This window comes from Pseudophryne corroboree, unplaced genomic scaffold (genome assembly GCF_028390025.1).
Source record: "Pseudophryne corroboree isolate aPseCor3 unplaced genomic scaffold, aPseCor3.hap2 scaffold_2576, whole genome shotgun sequence".
NCBI classification, from domain to species: Eukaryota; Metazoa; Chordata; class Amphibia; order Anura; family Myobatrachidae; genus Pseudophryne; species Pseudophryne corroboree.
In genome coordinates this window covers 1-19,933 of record NW_026969236.1, presented here as the reverse complement: position 1 = coordinate 19,933, position 19,933 = coordinate 1, and the positions used below count along the sequence as shown (strand labels likewise).

The window sequence follows — 19,933 nt, the reverse complement described above, 5'->3', positions numbered from 1 at the left end:
GAAATCTGACTTTTACCAGAGCTGACCAGAGGAAAGCACAAACACAGTCCCCCACTACCACAAATAATGCAGTCAAGTTTCCCACATTTGGGGAAATCACAGGGGTCAGCATACCCAAAATGCAATGAATGAACCTCACCCTGGGAGAACAATCTTCATGACCATGGTATCTCCTATGCAAAATAAGTATGATTTGGAATAGGGCTGGGGAGGGCCGCTGCTCATGCACATCTCTGTCAAGTAAAGGAGATTCAACTGAGGCAGCACAAGGGAACTCTCATCTGGGGACAACAACTGCAGGGAGAACACATATTTTCAGATGAACATGGGAGGGCAGAAGGCTGCCTAATACTGAAGCACCCCCAAACAACAAACCAAATGCAACAACTAGTGCAAGCATTCCTGGGGGAAGTTCTGCAGAAGACGGATTTGCATACGGTGATGTCATCCAAGCAGTGGGTCAAAGTTGGCTTCAACCCTCATCTGCATATGAAAAGAGAAAAGGGGCGTGCAGGGCATGGCGGCCTTTTGTGGTGCTTGGATGACCCCTAGTTCGCATTAAACACCTCCACCCTCCTTTGGTGTGGGGCTCATGTTGGCCATGCCCCATCCCCTGAAGCATTCAAGCTGATTTCTTGCAGCAGCTGGGCACTGTAACAGCTCCAGAGCTGCTCTGTAAGGCAAGTAAAAGGGTGTGGGCCCTGCAGCACTACCTGTAGTTTGCATTGTGCATTGGAAGGCACAAAGTAAGCAGACGGGAGGAGAAGTCAGGATAGTGCACAAGGGTATAGAAGGGAGCGGTTGAAGAAAAGAGAAGTGGAAACAGACAGCAAACTAGGCTGGAGAGAGACCTGAGACAAAGAGATCTGAATTATACGAGAGCCGACCAGGGGAAACACAAATTATGCAGTCAAGTTTCCCACATTTGGGGAAATCGCAGGGGCAGCACACCCAGAGTGCAATGGGTGAGCCTTGCCCTGGGAGAAGCACCTTCATGATCATAGTATCTCACCTGGCAGGTAAGTAGGAGTTGGGCTAGAGCTGGGGAGGGTCGCTGTTCGGGCACCCCCCTGTCAAGTGAAAGAGATCCAACTGAGGCAGCACAAGGGAACTCTCGAAAGAAGAACAAGGCTAGAGGAAGATCTGAGACAAAGAAATCTGACTTTTACCAGAGCTGACCAGAGGAAAGCACAAACACAGTCCCCCACTACCACAAATAATGCAGTCGAGTTTCCCACATTTGGGAAAATCACAGGGGTCAGCATACCCAGAATGCAATGAATGAACCTCACCCTGGGAGAACAATCTTCATGACCATGGTATCTCCTATGCAAAATAAGTATGATTTGGGATAGGGCTGGTGAGGGCCGCTGCTCAGGCACATCTCTGTCAAGTAAAGGAGATTCAACTGAGGCAGCACAAGGGAACTCTCATCTGGGGACAACAACTGCAGGGAGACCACATCTTTTCAGATGAACATGGGAGGGCGGAAGGCTGCCTAATACTGAAGCACCATCAAATATCAAACCATATGCAACAACTAGTACAAGCACTCCTTGGGGAAGGTCTGCAGCAGACGGATTTGCATACGGTGATGTTATCCAAGCAGTGGGCCAAAGTTGACTGGAACCCTCATCTGCATATGAAAAGAGAAAAGGGGCATGCAGGGCATGGCGGCCTTTTGCAGTGCTTGGATGACCCCTAGTTCGCATTAAACACCCCCACCCTCCTTTGGTGTGGGGCTCATGTTGGCCATGCCCCATCCCCTGAAGCATTCAAGCTGATTTCTTGCAGCAGCTGGGCACTGTAACAGCTCCAGAGCTGTTCTGTAAGGCAAGTAAAAGGGTGTGGGCCCTGCAGCACCACCTGTTGTTCGCATTGTGCGTTGGAAGGCACAAATTAAGCAGACGGGAGGAGAAGTCAGGATAGTGCGCAAGGGCATACTTTTCTCTTAGTCCGGGGGCAAGGCTTCAAAATGGGGTCTGCAACGGAGGAGACACAGGGGGCGTGGTCACAGCAGCTTTTCTCTACAGCCTGCACCAGCAGGAGCCTACACCATTTTTTATGATCACGCTGAACTGCAGTGCGACTGCAATTACAGCATGGTCAAGAAGGGAGGCGTCATGCTGGGTGGCCATGCCCTGTCACTGTGCAGGAGCCAGCACAGCTCACACACTAGTCCCCGGGTGCAGCCCCCAACCCCCGGGACACCCGGAGCAACAAAATGTAGATTCAGGCCACCAGGCCACGCCCCTACCTATGAAACCATGCCTCCTTTTTACCATTGCGCTGTTTATCTGCGCGCACTGCATTACAATCTCCCTCGCTACCTTTCTGGGTGTCACCAGTGATAGTGACACCTCTGCCATGCTTGTAGCAGCTGGTCCTAAGATCTACGCCTCAAGCCCTGAGTGTTTGCCCTTGTGACTTGTTGATCATCATAGCGAAGCAGATGCTTACAGAAAACTGCAGGGGCTTAGATTGAAAATAAAAAAATTGATGGGTATAAGGTAGAGAGGAGCGGGTTCGGTTCTCCGAGAACCGAATTCCCCACGAACTCCACGTGGTTTACACTGGTCCGAGGCAGGCTCGGTTGTTCCCGCCTGACTCGGAAAACCTGAACAAGGGAAAATGTCATCATCCCGCTGTCGGATTCTTGCGAGATTCGGATTCCATATAAAGAGCTGCGCGTTGCTGCCATTTTTACTCGTGCATTGAAGAGAGAGCGGAGAGGACGTGGCTATGTTCTCTCAGTGGAAATCTCAATATCAGTGCTCAGTATCAGTGGTTACTTATTGCTGCTCAGTAATACTAGTAGTGTGTCTCTCCTGCTCAGTGTCAGTTCTCAGTAGTATCCTCATCAGTGCTCAGTATCACTGCTCATTGTCTTGTGCTGCATTGTGGTGCTCAGCATACTACAGTACATTACTAATAGTCCAGTGCTGCATCTTGCTGCTCAGTGTCAGTTCTAGTATCCTCATCAGTGCTCACTATCACTGCTCATTGCATTGTGGTGTTCTGTATACTACAGTAACATAGTAATATAGTATATATAGAGGAGCGGGTTCGGTTCTCCGAGAACCGAATTCCCGACGAACTCCACGTGGTTTACACTGGTCCGTGGCAGGCTCGGTTGTTCCCGCCTGACTATGAAAACCTGAACAAGGGAAAATGTCATCATCCCGCTGTCAGATTCTCGCGAGATTCGGATTCCATATAAAGAGCTGCGCGTTGCCGCCATTTTTACTCGTGCATTGAAGAGAGAGCGGAGAGGACGTGGCTATGTTCTCTCAGTGGAAATCTCAATATCAGTGCCCAGTATCAGTGGTTACTTATTGCTGCTCAGTAATACTAGTAGTGTGTCTCTCCTGCTCAGTGTCAGTTCTCAGTAGTATCCTCATCAGTGCTCAGTATCACTGCTCATTGTCTTGTGCTGCATTGTGGTGCTCAGCATACAACAGTACATTACTAATAGTCCAGTGCTGCATCTTGCTGCTCATGTTGGCTATGCCCCAGCCCCTGAAGCATTCAAGCTGATTTCTTGCAGCAGCTGGGCACTGTAACAGCTCCAGAGCTGCTCTGTAAGGCAAGTAAAAGGGTGTTGGCCCTGCAGCACTACCTGTAGTTTGCATTGTGCGTTGGAAGGCACAAAGTAAGCAGACAGGAGAAGTCAGGAGAGTGCACAAGGGCATAGAAGGCAGGGGCTCAAGAAAAGAGAAGTGGAAACAGACAGCATACTAGGCTGGAGAGAGACCTGAGACAAAGAGATCTGAATTATACGAGTAGCCGACCAGAGGAAACACAAATTATGCAGTCAAGTGTCCCACATTTGGGGAAATCGTAGGAGCAGCACACCCAGAGTGCAATGGGTGAGCCTTGCCCTGGTAGAAGCACCTTCCTGATCATAGTATCTCACTTGGCAGGTAAGTAGGAGTTGGGCTTGAGCTGGGGAGGGTCGCTGCTCGGGCACCCCCCTGTCAAGTGAAGGAGATCCAACTGAGGCAGCACAAGGAAACTCTCAAAAAAAGAACAAGGCTAGAGGAAGATCTGAGACAAAGAAATCTGACTTTTACCAGAGCTGACCAGAGGAAAGCACAAACACAGTCCCCCACTACCACAAATAATGCAGTCGAGTTTCCCACATTTGGGGAAATCACAGGGGTCAGCATACCCAGAATGCAATGAATGAACCTCACCCTGGGAGAACAATCTTCATGACCATGGTATCTCCTATGCAAAATAAGTATGATTTGGGATAGGGCTGGGGAGGGCCGCTGCTCAGGCACATCTCTTTCAAGTAAAGGAGATTCAACTGAGGCAGCACAAGGGAACTCTCATCTGGGGACAACAACTGCAGGGAGAACACATATTTTCAGATGAACATGGGAGAGCTGAAGGCTGCCTAATACTGAAGCACCCCAAACAACAAACCAAATGCAACAACTAGTACAAGCATTCCTGGGGGAAGGTCTGCAGAAGACGGATTTGCATACGGTGATGTCATCCAAGCAGTGGGCCAAAGTTGGCTGGAACCCTCATCTGCATATGAAAAGAGAAAAGGGGTATGCAGGGCATGGCGGCCTTTTGCGGCGCTTGGATGACCCTTAGTTCGCATTAAACACCTCCACCCTCCGTCGGTGTGGGGCTCATGTTGGCTATGCCCCAGCCCCTGAAGCATTCAAGCTGATTTCTTGCAGCAGCTGGGCACTGTAACAGCTCCAGAGCTGCTCTGAAAGGCAAGTAAAAGGGTGTGGGCCCTGCAGCACTACCTGTAGTTTGCATTGTGCGTTGGAAGGCACAAAGTAAGCAGACAGGAGAAGTCAGGAGAGTGCATAAGGGCATAGAAGGCAGCGGCTCAAGAAAAGAGAAGTGGAAACAGACAGCAAACTAGGCTGGAGAGAGACCTGAGACAAAGAGATCTGAATTATACGAGTAGCCGACTAGAGGAAACACAAATTATGCAGTCAAGTGTCCCACATTTGGGGAAATCGTAGTAGCAGCACACCCAGAGTGCAATGGGTGAGCCTTGCCCTGGGAGAAGCACCTTCCTGATCATAGTATCTCACCTGGCAGGTAAGTAGGAGTTGGGCTAGAGATGGGGAGGGTCGCTGCTCGGGCACCCCCCTGTCAAGTGAAGGAGATCCAACTGAGGCAGCACAAGGAAACTCTCGAAAAAAGAACAAGGCTAGAGGAAGATCTGAGACAAAGAAATCTGTCTTTTACCAGAGCTGACCAGAGGAAAGCACAAACACAGTCCCCCACTACCACAATTAATGCAGTCGAGTTTCCCACATTTGGGGAAATCACAGGGGTCAGCATACCCAGAATGCAATGAATGAACCTCACCCTGGGAGAACAATCTTCATGACCATGGAAACTTCTATGCAAAATAAGTATGATTTGGGATAGGGCTGGGGAGGGCCGCTGCTCAGGCACATCTCTGTCAAGTAAAGGAGATTCAACTGAGGCAGCACAAGGGAACTCTCATCTGGGGACAACAACTGCAGGGAGAACACATATTTTCAGATGAACATGGGAGGGCAGAAGGCTGCCTAATACTGAAGCACCCCCAAACAACAAACCAAATGTAACAACTAGTAAAAGCATTCCTGGGAGAAGGTCTGCAGAAGACGGATTTGCATACGGTGATGTCATCCAAGCAGTGGGCCAAAGTTGACTGGAACCCTCATCTGCATATGAAAAGAGAAAAGGGTTATGCAGGGCATGGCGGCCTTTTGCGGTGCTTGGATGACCCCTAGTTCGCATTAAATACCTCCACCCTCCTTCGGTGTGGGGCTCATGTTGGCTATGCCCCAGCCCCTGAAGCATTCAAGCTGATTTCTTGCAGCAGCTGGGCACTGTAACAGCTCCAGAGCTGCTCTGTACGGCAAGTAAAAGGGTGTGGGCCCTGCAGCACTACCTGTAGTACGCATTGTGCGTTGGAAGGCACAAAGTAAGCAGACGGGAGAAGTCAGGATAGTGCGCAAGGGCATAGAAGGGAGCGGCTCAAGAAAACAGAAGTGGAAACAGACAGCAAACTAGGCTGGAGAGAGACCTGAGACAAAGAGATCTGAATTATACGAGAGCCGACCAGGGGAAACACAAATTATGCAGTCAAGTTTCCCACATTTGGGGAAATCGCAGGAGCAGCACACCCAGAGTGCAATGGGTGAGCCTTGCCCTGGGAGAAGCACCTTCATGATCATAGTATCTCACCTGGCAGGTATGTAGGAGTTGGGCTAGAGCTGGGGAGGGTCGCTGCTCGGGTACCCCTCTGTCAAGTGAAGGAGGTCAAACTGAGGCAGCACAATGGAACTCTCGAAAGAAGAACAAGGCTAGAGGAAGATCTGAGACAAAGAAATCTGACTTTTACCAGAGCTGACCAGAGGAAAACACAAACACAGTCCCCCACTACCACAAATAATGCAGTTGAGTTTCCCACATTTGGGGAAATCACAGGGGTCAGCATACCCAGAATGCAATGAATGAACCTCACCCTGGGAGAACAATCTTTATGACCATGGTATCTCCTATGCAAAATAAGTATGATTTGAGATAGGGCTGGGGAGGGCCGCTGCTCATGCACATCTCTGTCAAGTAAAGGAGATTCAACTGAGGCAGCACAAGGGAACTCTCATCTGGGGACAACAACTGCCGGGAGAACACATATTTTCAGATGAACATGGGAGGGCAGAAGGCTGCCTAATACTGAAGCACGCCCAAACAACAAACCAAATGCAACAACTAGTACAAGCATTCCTGGGAGAAGGTCTGCAGAAGACGGATTTGCATACGGTGATGTCATCCAAGCAGTGGGCCAAAGTTGGCTGGAACCCTCATCTGCATATGTTGAAGATACAATTTGTGAATTGCATTTAACACTATCTCCCTTTCCTGGGGAGAAGATGGTAGGGCCGATTTGAAAAACCGGCGAGGAGGCACCTCTTCGAATTTCAGCTTGTAACCCTGAGAAACAATTTCTATTGCCTAGGGATCCACCTGCGAATGAACCCAGATGTGGCTGAAAACTCGAAGACGTGCCCCCAACTGGGCGGACTCCTTTAGCGGAGCCCCAGCGTCATGCGGTGGATTTTGTAGAGGCCGGGGAGGACTTCTGTTCCTGGGAACTAGCTGTGTTGTGCAGCTTCTTCCCTCTGCCCTTACCTCTGGCAAGAAAGGACGCACCTCGTACTTTCTTGTTTCTCTGTGATCGAAAGGACTGTATTTGATAATGTGGTGCTTTCTTAGGCTGTGAGGGAATATAAGGCAAAAAATTTGATTTACCAGCTGTAGCTGTGGAGACTAGGTCCGAGAGACCTTCCCCAAACAATTCCTCACCCCTGTAAGGTAAAACCTCCATATGCCTTTTTGAGTCGGCATCACCTGTCCATTACCGGGTCCATAGGACTCGTCTAGCAGAAATCGACATAGCGTTTATTCTAGAACCCAGTAGACTAATGTCACTTTGAGCATCTCTCATATATAGGACAGCATCTTTTATATGCCCTATGGTCAATAACATAGCATCCTTATCTAGGGTCTCAATCTCTGCTGATAAGGTATCTGTCCATGCTGCCACCGCGCTACAACCCCGGCCGACGCAATTGCCGGTCTGAGTAAGGTACCAGAATGTGTGTAAATGGACTTTAGGGTAACCTCCTGCTTGCGGTCAGCAGGGTCCCTGATGGTAGCCGTATCCTGGGATGGCAGCGCTACCTTTTTGGATAAGCGTGTCAATGCTTTATCCACCCTAGGGGAGGATTCCCACCGTATCCTGTCCATTGGCGGGAAAGGATACGCCATAAGAATCCTTTTGGGAATCTGCAGCTTTTTGTCTGGAGATTCCCAAGCTTTTTCACATAATTCGTTCAACTCATGTGAGGAGGGAAAGGTTATCTCAGGTTTCTTTCCCTTATACATGTGTACCCTCGTGTCAGGGACAGGGGACTCTGTGATGTGCAAAACATCTTTTATTGCAATAATCATATATCGAATACATTTAGCCAATTTTGGCTGTAACTTTGCATCATCGTAGTCGACACTGGAGTCAGAATCTGTGTCGGTATCTGTGTCAACTATTTGGGATAGTGGGCGCTTTTGAGACCCCGAAGGTCCCTGCGACATAGGGACAGGCATGGGTTGACTCCCTGACTGTTCCCTAGCTTCAGCTTTGTCTAATCTCTTGTGTAATAAGTTTACATTAGCACTTAAAACATTCCACATATCCATCCAGTCAGGTGTCGGCGTTGTCGATGGAGACACCACATTAATTTGCTCCTGCTCCTCTCTAGGAGAGCCTTCTACCTCAGACATGTCGACACACGTGTACCGACACACCATACACTCAGGGAATCCTCTTATCTGAGGACAGTTCCCCAACAAGGCCCTTTGGAGAGACAGAGAGAGAGAGTATGCCAGCACACACCCCAGCGCTATATGACCCAGGAAAAAAACACAATAATTTTATGTTTACCCAGTAGCGCTGTATTTCCATATATATATGCGCCTAATTATGTGCCCCCCTCTTCTTTAAGACCCTCTTTCTACCGTGGTATAAGCAGGGGAGAGTCCGTGGAGCTTCCCCTCAGCGGTGCTGTGGAGAAAATGGCGCTGGTGAGTGCTGAGGGAGAAGCCCCACCCCCTCAGCGACGGGCTTCTGTCCCGCTCAAATATAGTAAAAAAATGGCGGGGGCTCTTATATATATATATACAGTGCCTAGCTGCATATATATTTATTTTGCCAAAGAGAGGTCTATATTGCTGCCCAGGGCGTCCCCCCTGCGCCCTTCACCCTTACACTGACTGCCGTGTGTGAGGTGTATTGGAGCAATGGAGCACAGCTTTACTGCTGTGCGTTACCTCAGTGAAGATCATGAAGTCTTCCGCCGCCTCTGAAGTCTTCTTTTCTTCTCATACTCACCCGGCTTCTATCTTCCGGCTCTGCGAGGGGGACGGCGGCGCGGCTCTGGGACGGACGGCGAGGGTGAGACCTGCGTACCGATCCCTCTGGAGCTAATGCTGTACAGTAGCCTAAGAAGCAGAGCCTATCAACTCACAGAAGTAGGTGTGCATCTCTCCCCTCCGCCCCTCGATGCAGGGAGTCTGTTGCCAGCAGGCTCCCTGAAAATAAAAAAATCTAACAAATATACTTTCTGTCAGGAAACTCAGGAGAGCTCCCTGAAAAGCACCCAGTCTCCTCTGGGCACAGTAGTAAACTGAGGTCTGGAGGAGGGGCATAGAGGGAGGAGCCAGTGCACACCCAGATCTAAAGTCTTTCTTAAAGTGCCCATGTCTCCTGCGGAGCCCGTCTATCCCCCATGGTCCTTACGGAATCCCCAGCATCCTCTAGGACGTAAGAGAAAAATTATGCTGGCAGAAAAATCCAATTGAGTGATTAAACAGCTCCAGAGCTGCTCTGTAAGGCAAGTAAAAGGGTGTGGGCCCTGCAGCACTACCTGTAGTTTGCATTGTGCATTGGAAGCCTAGTTTGCTGTCTGTTTCCACTTCTTTTTTCTTGAGCCCCTCCCGTCTATACCCTTGTGCACTATCCTGACTTCTCCTCCCGTCTGCTTACTTTGTGCCTTCCAATGCACAATGCAAACTACAGGTAGTGCTGCAGGGCCCACACCCTTTTACTTGCCTTACAGAGCAGCTCTTGAGCTGTTACAGTGCCCAGCTGCTGCAAGAAATCAGCGTGAATGCTTCAGGGGCTGGGGCATGGCCAACATGAGCCCCACACCGAAGGAGGGTGGGGGTGTTTAATGCGAACTAGGGGTCTCGCACAATGCGAACTACAGGTATTGCTGCAGGGCCCACACCCTTTTACTTGCCTTACAGAGCAGCTCTGGAGCTGTTACAGTGCCCAGCTGCTGCAAGAAATCAGCTTGAATCCTTCAGGGGCTGGGGCATAGCCAACATGAGCCCCACACCGACGGAGGGTGGAGGTGTTTAATGCGAACTAGGGGTCATCCAAGTGCCGCAAAAGGCCGCCATGCCCTGCACACCCCTTTTCTCTTTTCATATGCAGACGAGGGTTGAAGCCAACTTTGACCCACTGCTTGGATGACATCGCCATATGCAAATCCATCTGCTGCAGGCCTTCCCCCAGGAATGCTTGCACTAGTTGTTGCATTTGGTTTGTTGTTTGGGGGTGCTTCAGTATTAGGCAGCCTTCTGCCCTCCCATGTTCATCTGAAAATATGTGTTCTCCCTGCAGTTGTTGTCCCCAGATGAGAGTTCCCTTGTGCTGCCTCAGTTGAATCTCCTTTACTTGACAGAGATGTGCCTGAGCAGCGGCCCTCCCCAGCCCTATCCCAAATCATACTTATTTTGCATAGGAGATACCATGGTCATGAAGACTGTTCTCCCAGGGTGCGGTTCATTCATTGCATTCTGGGTATGCTGACCTCTGTGATTTCCCCAAATGTGGGAAACTCGACTGCATTATTTAATGCGAACTAGGGGTCATCCAAGCACCGCAAAAGGCCGCCATGCCCTGCATACCCCTTTTCTCTTTTCATAAGCAGACGAGGTTTGAAGCCAACTTTGACCCAATGCTTGGATGACATCACTTGCTGCCTTTCCAATGAAGCAAGTTTAATTTAATAATAGGTGAAAAACCATCCCTACAAAGGTGTTAATCAGATACTTGGCTTTGTGGACACTTTTCAGAGCACAAATTTGTTAGCATAAAAATAAAGCCAGAAAATGAAGAGCTGTTTAATCACTCAATTGGATTTTTCTGCCAGCATATTTCTTTTTCTCTGCAACCCACTGCTAAATTGTGCTTCCTAGCTGTTTTTATAAAATCACTGAATCAAATCTAACTCTGATTACATCAGAGAAGGCCAGGTACCCTACACCATAACAGGGGGTTTGAAATTTTGACTTGTCTACTTAAAGATCACCAAAATCTGATAACAAGGTCAATTAAGTCCCTGGGTGGGATTGAACCACCAACCTTTTGGTTAATAGCCTTACACACTAACTGATTGCGCCACAGCGACACTTTGCAAAAGTACATACTGACAAAGGCTAATAAGCATTCATCTAGAACGATTCCTAGAAACATTTTAAAAAGTCAATAATGTGGAGAGTTTTTGTAAGATGTTTCTTCCATCAACCAATGAAGAAACACATTGGTACTTTCCCATGATGAGTGAGTGCTTCAGGATCTTTTGCACTTACATGTGCAGCAGAGTACTGTAATGGAAGCATGCTGGGTCCATAACCCAGAGGTAGGCATATTGAAACTATCCTCTGCTATATGCATTTTTTTTTGTTAATTAAAGTAATCCAAAACTGGGATTGATATTTTTGCTCTTTTATTTTTACTTAAAGTACAATAACTTTTACCATTTTAATTTGTTTTAATAGTATATTGACAGTATTGTTTTCTTTCAAAAATCCAATTAATTTTCTTTACCCGATTATTAAAATGGTAATTGACAAAAACAAACTACATTGTCACCAGAAGAGCAATACAAAATGTACAAGTGATATATTAAAATCATCTTTCCAGCTTGAATTTCAATGATGCATTGGGGCAACGATTTTGTGAGAAACATCTTCACCCTTAAATAAAGATTTTCTTAATTCCTTACCTGTGTGCTAATTAGATATCACCTTGTTTTCACATTAAACAGACTTCCACATGAGAAAACAGCAAAGATGCAGTGGCGTTAATGTTTCCTGGTGTCAACCTGTATTATTTCCGTAGATATTGAAATGAGGATGCATCTTGCTGCCTTTCCAATGAAGCAAGTTTAATTTAGTAATAGGTGAAAAACCATCCCTACAAAGATGTTAATCAGATACTTGGCTTTGTGGACACTTTTCAGAGAACAAATTTGTAATCATAAAAATAAAGCCAGAAAATGAAGAGCTGTTTAATCACTCAATTGGATTTTTCTGCCAGCATTTTTCTTTTTCTCTGCAACCCACTGCTAAATTGTGCTTCCTAGCTGTTTTTTTATAAAATCACTTAATCAAATCTAACTCTGATTACATCAGAGAAGGCCAGGTACCCTATACCATAAGAGGGGGTTTGCAATTTTGACTTGTCTACTTAAATATCACCAAAATGTGATCACAAGGTCAATTACGTCCCTGGGTGGGATTGAACCACCAACCTTTTGATAAATAGCTGAACACACTAACCGATTGCGCCACAGAGACACTTTGCAAAAAGCACATACTGACAAAGACTAATAAGCATTCATCTAGAACGTTTCCTAGAAAAACTTTAAAAAGTCAATAATCTGGAGAGTTTTTGTAAGATGTTTCACCAGCAACCAATGAAGAAACACATTAGTACTTTCGCATGATGAGTGAGTGCTTCAGGATCTCTTGCACTTACATGTGCAGCAGAGTACTGCAATGGAAGCATGCTGGGCCCATAACCCAGAGGTAGGCAGATTGAAACTATCCTTTGCTATATGCATTTTTTTTTTGTTCATTAAAGTAATCCAAAACTGGGATTGATATTTTAGCTTTTATTTTTACTTAAAGTACAATAACTTTTACCATTTTAATTTGTTTTAATAGTATATTGACAGTATTGTTTTCTTTCAAAAATCCAATTAATTTTCTTTATCCGATTATTAAAATGGTAATTGACAAAAACAAACTACATTGTCACCAGAAGAGCAATACAAAATGTACAAGTGATATATTAAAATCATCTTTCCAGCTTGAATTTCAATGATGCATTGGGGCAACGATTTTGTGAGAAACATCTTCACCCTTAAATAAAGATTTTCTTAATTCCTTACCTGTGTGCTAATTAGATATCACCTTGTTTTCACATTAAACAGACTTCCACATGAGAAAGCAGCAAGGATGCAGTGGCGTTAATGTTTCCTGGTGTCAACCTGTATTATTTCAGTAGATATTGAAATGAGGATGCATCTTGCTGCCTTTCCAATGAAGCAAGTTTAATTTAGTAATAGGTGAAAAACCATCCCTACAAATATGTTAATCAGATACTTGGCTTTGTGGACACTTTTCAGAGAACAAATTCGTTAACATAAAAATAAAGCCAGAAAATGAAGAGCTGTTTAATCACTCAATTGGATTTTTCTGCCAGCATATTTCTTTTTCTCTGCAACCCACTGCTAAATTGTGCTTCCTAGCTGTTTTTTTTATAAAATCACTGATTCAAATCTAACTCTGATTACATCAGAGTAGGCCAGGTACCCTACACCAAAAGAAGGGGGTTTGAAATTTTGACTTGTCTACTTACAGATCACCAAAATCTGATAACAAGGTCAATTACATCCCTGGGTGGGATTGAACCACCAACCCTTTGATTAATAACCAAACACACTAACAGATTGCGCCACAGAGACACTTTACAAACGTACATACTGACAAAGGCTAATAAGCATTCATCTAGAACGTTTCCTAGAAAAACTTTAAAAAGTCAATAATCTGGAGAGTTTTTGTAAGATGTTTCTTCCATCAACCAACGAAGAAACACATTGGTACTTTCCCATGATGAGTGAGTGCTTCAGGATCTCTTGCACTTACATGTGCAGCAGAGTACTGCAATGGAAAAATGCTGGGCCCATAACCCAGAGGTAGGCAGATTGAAACTATCCCTCTGCTATATGCATTTTTTTTGTTAATTAAAGTAATCCAAAACTGGGATTGATATTTTTGCTCTTTTATTTTTACTTAAAGTACAATAACTTTTACCATTTTAATTTGTTTTAATAGTATATTGACAGTATTGTTTTCTTTCAAAAATCCACTTAATTTTCTTTACCCTATTATTAAAATGGTAATTGACAAAAACAAACTACATTGTCACCAGAAGAGCAATACAAAATGTACAAGTGATATATTAAAATCATCTTTCCAGCTTGAATTTCAATGATGCATTGGGGCAACGATTTTGTGAGAAACACCTTCACCCTTAAATAAAGATTTTCTTAATTCCTTACCTGTGTGCTAATTAGATATCACCTTGTTTTCACATTAAACAGACTTCCACATGCGAAAGCAGCAAGGATGCAGTGGCGTTAATGTTTCCTGGTGTCAACCTGTATTATTTCAGTAGACATTGAAATGAGGATGCATCTTGCTGCCTTTCCAATGAAGCAAGTTTAATTTAGTAATAGGTGAAAAACCATCCCTACAAAGGTGTTAATCAGAGACTTGGCTTTGTGGACACTTTTCAGAGAACAAATTTGTTAGCATAAAAATAAAGCCAGAAAATGAAGAGCTGTTTAATCACTCAATTGGATTTTTTTGCCAGCATATTTCTTTTTCTCTGCAACCCACTGCTAAATTGTGCTTCCTAGCTGTTTTTATAAAATCACTGAATCAAATCTAACTCTGATTACATCAGAGAAGGCCAGGTACCCTACACCATAACAGGGGGTTTGAAATTTTGACTTGTCTACTTAAAGATCACCAAAATCTGATAACAAGGTCAATTACGTCCCTGGGTGGGATTGAACCACCAACCTTTTGGTTAATAACCATACACACTAACTGATTGCGCCACAGCGACACTTTGCAAAAAGCACATACTGACAAAGACTAATAAGCATTCATCTAGAACGTTTCCTAGAAAAACTTTAAAAAGTCAATAATCTGGAGAGTTTTTGTAAGATGTTTCTTCCAGCAACCAATGAAGAAACACATTAGTACTTTCGCATGATGAGTGAGTGCTTCAGGATCTCTTGCACTTACATGTGCAGCAGAGTACTGCAATGGAAGCATGCTGGGCCCATAACCCAGAGGTAGGCAGATTGAAACTATCCTTTGCTATATGAATTTTTTTTTTTGTTCATTAAAGTAATCCAAAACTGGGATTGATATTTTCGCTTTTATTTTTACTTAAAGTACAATAACTTTTACCATTTTAATTTGTTTTAATAGTATATTGACAGTATTGTTTTCTTTCAAAAATCCACTTAATTTTCTTTACCCTATTATTAAAATGGTAATTGACAAAAACAAACTACATTGTCACCATAAGAGCAATACAAAATGTACAAGTGATATATTAAAATCATCTTTCCAGCTTGAATTTCAATGATGCATTGGGGCAACGATTTTGTGAGAAACATCTTCACCCTTAAATAAAGATTTTCTTAATTCCTTACCTGTGTGCTAATTAGATATCACCTTGTTTTCACATTAAACAGACTTCCACATGAGAAAGCAGCAAGGATGCAGTGGCGTTAATGTTTCCTGGTGTCAACCTGTATTATTTCAGTAGATATTGAAATGAGGATACATCTTGCTGCCTTTCCAATGAAGCAAGTTTAATTTAGTAATAGGTGAAAAACCATCCCTACAAATATGTTAATCAGATACTTGGCTTTGTGGACACTTTTCAGAGAACAAATTAGTTAGCATAAAAATAAAGCCAGAAAATGAAGAGCTGTTTAAACACTCAATTGGATTTTTGTGCCAGCATATTTCTTTTTCTCTGCAACCCACTGCCAAATTGTGCTTCCTAGCTGTTTTTATAAAATCACTGAATCAAATCTAACTCTGATTACATCAGAGAAGGCCAGGTACCCTACACCATAACAGGGGGTTTGAAATTTTGACTTGTCTACTTAAAGATCACCAAAATCTGATAACAAGGTCAATTAAATCCCTGGGTGGGATTGAACAACCAACCTTTTGGTTAATAGCCTTACACACTAACTGATTGCGCCACAGCTACACTTAGCAAAAGTACATACTGACAAAGGCTAATAAGCATTCATCTAGAACGATTCCTAGAAACATTTTAAAAAGTCAATAATGTGGAGAGTTTTTGTAAGATGTTTCTTCCATCAACCAATGAAGAAACACATTGGTACTTTCCCATGATAAGTGAGTGCTTCAGGACCTCTTGCACTTACATGTGCAGCAGATTACTGTAATGGAAGCATGCTGGGTCCATAACCCAGAGGTAGGCAAATTGAAACTATCCTCTGCTATATGCATTTTTTTTTGTTAATTAAAGTAATCCAAAACTGGGATTGATATTTTTGCTCTTTTATTTTTACTTAAAGTACAATAACTTTTACCATTTTAATTTGTTTTAATAGTATATTGACAGTATTGTTTTCTTTCAAAAATCCACTTAATTTTCTTTACCCGATTATTAAAATGGTAATTGACAAAAACAAACTACATTGTCACCAGAAGAGCAATACAAAATGTACAAGTGATATATTAAAATCATCTTTCCAGCTTGAATTTCAATGATGCATTGGGGCAACGATTTTGTGAGAAACATCTTCACCCTTAAATAAAGATTTTCTTAATTCCTTACCTGTGTGCTAATTAGATATCACCTTGTTTTCACATTAAACAGACTTCCACATGCAAAAGCAGCAAGGATGCAGTGGCGTTAATGTTTCCTGGTGTCAACCTGTATTATTTCAGTAGACATTGAAATGAAGATGCATCTTGCTGCCTTTCCAATGAAGCAAGTTTAATTTAGTAATAGGTGAAAAACCATCCCTACAAAGGTGTTAATCAGAGACTTGTCTTTGTGGACACTTTTCAGAGAACAAATTTGTTAGTATAAAAATAAAGCCAGAAAATGAAGAGCTGTTTAATCACTCAATTGGATTTTTCTGCCAGCATATTTCTTTTTCTCTGCAACCCACTGCTAAATTGTTCTTCCTAGCTGTTTTTATAAAATCACTGAATCAAATCTAACTCTGATTACATTAGAGAAGGCCAGGTACCCTACACCATAACAGGGGGTTTGAAATTTTGACTTGTCTACTTAAAGATCACCAAAATCTGATAACAAGGTCAATTAAGTCCCTGGGTGGGATTGAACCACCAACCTTTTGGTTAATAGCCTTACACACTAACTGATTGCGCCAAAACAACACTTTGCAAAAGAACATACTGACAAAGGCTAATAAGCATTCATCTAGAACGATTCCTAGAAACATTTTAAAAAGTCAATAATGTGGAGAGTTTTTGTAAGATGTTTCTTCCATCAACCAATGAAGAAACACATTGGTACTTTCCCATGATAAGTGAGTGCTTCAGGACCTCTTGCACTTACATGTGCAACAGAGTACTGTAATGGAAGCATGCTGGGTCCATAACCCAGAGGTAGGCAGATTGAAACTATCCTCTGCTATATGCATTTTTTTTTGTTAATTAAAGTAATCCAAAACTGGGATTGATATTTTTGCTCTTTTATTTTTACTTAAAGTACAATAACTTTTACCATTTTAATTTGTTTTAATAGTATATTGACAGTATTGTTTTCTTTCAAAAATCCAATTAATTTTCTTTACCCGATTATTAAAATGGTAATTGACAAAAACAAACTACATTGTCACCAGAAGAGCAATACAAAATGTACAAGTGATATATTAAAATCATCTTTCCAGCTTGAATTTCAATGATGCATTGGGGCAACGATTTTGTGAGAAACATCTTCACCCTTAAATAAAGATTTTCTTAATTCCTTACCTGTGTGCTAATTAGATATCACCTTGTTTTCACATTAAACAGACTTCCACATGCGAAAGCAGCAAGGATGCAGTGGCGTTAATGTTTCCTGGTGTCAACCTGTATTATTTCAGTAGACATTGAAATGAGGATGCATCTTGCTGCCTTTCCAATGAAGCAAGTTTAATTTAGTAATAGGTGAAAAACCATCCCTACAAAGGTGTTAATCAGAGACTTGGCTTTGTGGACACTTTTCAGAGAACAAATTTGTTAGTATAAAAATAAAGCCAGAAAATGAAGAGCTGTTTAATCACTCAATTGGATTTTTCTGCCAGCATATTTCTTTTTCTCTGCAACCCACTGCTAAATTGTGCTTCCTAGCTGTTTTTATAAAATCACTGAATCAAATCTAAACATCAGAGAAGGCCAGGTACCCTACACCATAACAGTGGGTTTGAAATTTTGACTTGTCTACTTAAAGATCACCAAAATCTGATAACAAAGTCAATTAAGTCCCTGGGTGGGATTGAACCACCAACCTTTTGGTTAATAGCCTTACACACTAACTGATTGCGCCACAGCTACACTTTGCAAAAGTACTTACTGACAAAGGCTAATAAGCATTCATCTAGAATGATTCCTAGAAACATTTTAAAAAGTCAATAATGTGGAGAGTTTTTGTAAGATGTTTCTTCCATCAACCAATGAAGAAACACATTGGTACTTTCCCATGATGAGTGAGTGCTTCAGGATCTCTTGCACTTACATGTGCAGCAGAGTACTGTAATGGAAGCATGCTGGGTCCATAACCCAGAGGTAGGCAGATTGAAACTATCCTCTGCTATATGCATTTTTTTTGTTAATTAAAGTAATCCAAAACTGGGATTGATATTTTTGCTCTTTTATTTTTACTTAAAGTACAATAACTTTTACCATTTTAATTTGTTTTAATAGTATTGTTTTCTTTCAAAAATCCTATTAATTTTCTTTACCCGATTATTAAAATGGTAATTGACAAAAACAAACTACATTGTCACCAGAAGAGCAATACAAAATGTACAAGTGATATATTAAAATCATCTTTCCAGCTTGAATTTCAATGATGCATTGGGGCAACGATTTTGTGAGAAACATCTTCACCCTTAAATAAAGATGTTCTTAATTCCTTACCTGTGTGCTAATTAGATATCACCTTGTTTTCACATTAAACAGACTTCCACATGAGAAAACAGCAAAGATGCAGTGGCGTTAATGTTTCCTGGTGTCAACCTGTATTATTTCCGTAGATATTGAAATGAGGATGCATCTTGCTGCCTTTCCAATGAAGCAAGTTTAATTTAGTAATAGGTGAAAAACCATCCCTACAAAGATGTTAATCAGATACTTGGCTTTGTGGACACTTTTCAGAGAACAAATTTGTAATCATAAAAATAAAGCCAGAAAATGAAGAGCTGTTTAATCACTCAATTGGATTTTTCTGCCAGCATTTTTCTTTTTCTCTGCAACCCACTGCTAAATTGTGCTTCCTAGCTGTTTTTTTTATAAAATCACTTAATCAAATCTAACTCTGATTACATCAGAGAAGGCCAGGTACCCTACACCATAAGAGGGGGTTTGCAATTTTGACTTGTCTACTTAAATATTACCAAAATCTGATCACAAGGTCAATTACGTCCCTGGATGGGATTGAACCACCAACCTTTTGATTAATAGCTGAACACACTAACCGATCGCGCCACAGAGACACTTTGCGAAAAGTACATACTGACAAAGACTAATAAGCATTCATCTAGAACGTTTCCTAGAAAAACTTTAAAAAGTCAATAATCTGGAGAGTTTTTGTAAGATGTTTCTTCCAGCAACCAATGAAGAAACACATTGTTACTTTCGCATGATGAGTGAGTGCTTCAGGATCTCTTGCACTTACATGTGCAGCAGAGTACTGCAATGGAAGCATGCTGGGCCCATAACCCAGAGGTAGGCAGATTGAAACTATCCTTTGCTATATGCATTTTTTTTTTTGTTCATTAAAATAATCCAAAACTGGGATTGATATTTTAGCTTTTTTTTTTACTTAAAGTACAATAACTTTTACCATTTTAATTTGTTTTAATAGTATATTGACAGTATTGTTTTCTTTCAAAAATCCAATTAATTTTCTTTACCCGATTATTAAAATGGTAATTGACAAAAACAAACTACAGTGTCACCAGAAGAGCAATACAAAATGTACAAGTGATATATTAAAATCATCTTTCCAGCTTGAATTTCAATGATGCATTGGGGCAACGATTTTGTGAGAAACATCTTCACCCTTAAATAAAGATTTTCTTAATTCCTTACCTGTGTGCTAATTAGATATCACCTTGTTTTCACATTAAACAGACTTCCACATGAGAAAGCAGCAAGGATGCAGTGGCGTTAATGTTTCCGGGTGTCAACCTGTATTATTTCAGTAGATATTGAAATGAGGATGCATCTTGCTGCCTTTCCAATGAAG

At 42.6% G+C, this 19,933-nt stretch overlaps 9 non-coding genes and 1 pseudogene across 9 annotated transcripts; 1 reads left to right on the top strand and 9 right to left on the bottom strand.

Annotated features, from left to right (window-relative positions):
• Window positions 1–26: 26 nt before the first annotated feature.
• LOC135012583 (U1 spliceosomal RNA) lies at window positions 27–190 on the bottom strand. The gene has a single exon (XR_010211520.1). It is a non-coding gene; the product is annotated as a U1 spliceosomal RNA (small nuclear RNA).
• Window positions 191–864: 674 nt separating this feature from the next.
• LOC135012604 (U1 spliceosomal RNA) lies at window positions 865–1,027 on the bottom strand. The gene has a single exon (XR_010211542.1). It is a non-coding gene; the product is annotated as a U1 spliceosomal RNA (small nuclear RNA).
• Window positions 1,028–1,179: 152 nt separating this feature from the next.
• LOC135012623 (U1 spliceosomal RNA) lies at window positions 1,180–1,343 on the bottom strand. Its single transcript, XR_010211558.1, has one exon. It is a non-coding gene; the product is annotated as a U1 spliceosomal RNA (small nuclear RNA).
• Window positions 1,344–3,767: 2,424 nt separating this feature from the next.
• LOC135012573 (U1 spliceosomal RNA) lies at window positions 3,768–3,931 on the bottom strand. The gene has a single exon (XR_010211512.1). It is a non-coding gene; the product is annotated as a U1 spliceosomal RNA (small nuclear RNA).
• A 152-nt stretch (window positions 3,932–4,083) lies between these two features.
• Window positions 4,084–4,247, bottom strand: LOC135012588 (U1 spliceosomal RNA). The gene has a single exon (XR_010211526.1). It is a non-coding gene; the product is annotated as a U1 spliceosomal RNA (small nuclear RNA).
• A 670-nt stretch (window positions 4,248–4,917) lies between these two features.
• On the bottom strand, window positions 4,918–5,081 carry LOC135012627 (U1 spliceosomal RNA). Its single transcript, XR_010211561.1, has one exon. It is a non-coding gene; the product is annotated as a U1 spliceosomal RNA (small nuclear RNA).
• A 152-nt stretch (window positions 5,082–5,233) lies between these two features.
• LOC135012601 (U1 spliceosomal RNA) lies at window positions 5,234–5,397 on the bottom strand. Its single transcript, XR_010211539.1, has one exon. It is a non-coding gene; the product is annotated as a U1 spliceosomal RNA (small nuclear RNA).
• A 671-nt stretch (window positions 5,398–6,068) lies between these two features.
• Window positions 6,069–6,231, bottom strand: LOC135012618 (U1 spliceosomal RNA). Its single transcript, XR_010211555.1, has one exon. It is a non-coding gene; the product is annotated as a U1 spliceosomal RNA (small nuclear RNA).
• A 152-nt stretch (window positions 6,232–6,383) lies between these two features.
• LOC135012589 (U1 spliceosomal RNA) lies at window positions 6,384–6,547 on the bottom strand. The gene has a single exon (XR_010211527.1). It is a non-coding gene; the product is annotated as a U1 spliceosomal RNA (small nuclear RNA).
• Window positions 6,548–10,320: 3,773 nt separating this feature from the next.
• LOC135012576 (U1 spliceosomal RNA) lies at window positions 10,321–10,499 on the top strand (annotated as a pseudogene).
• Window positions 10,500–19,933: the final 9,434 nt, after the last annotated feature.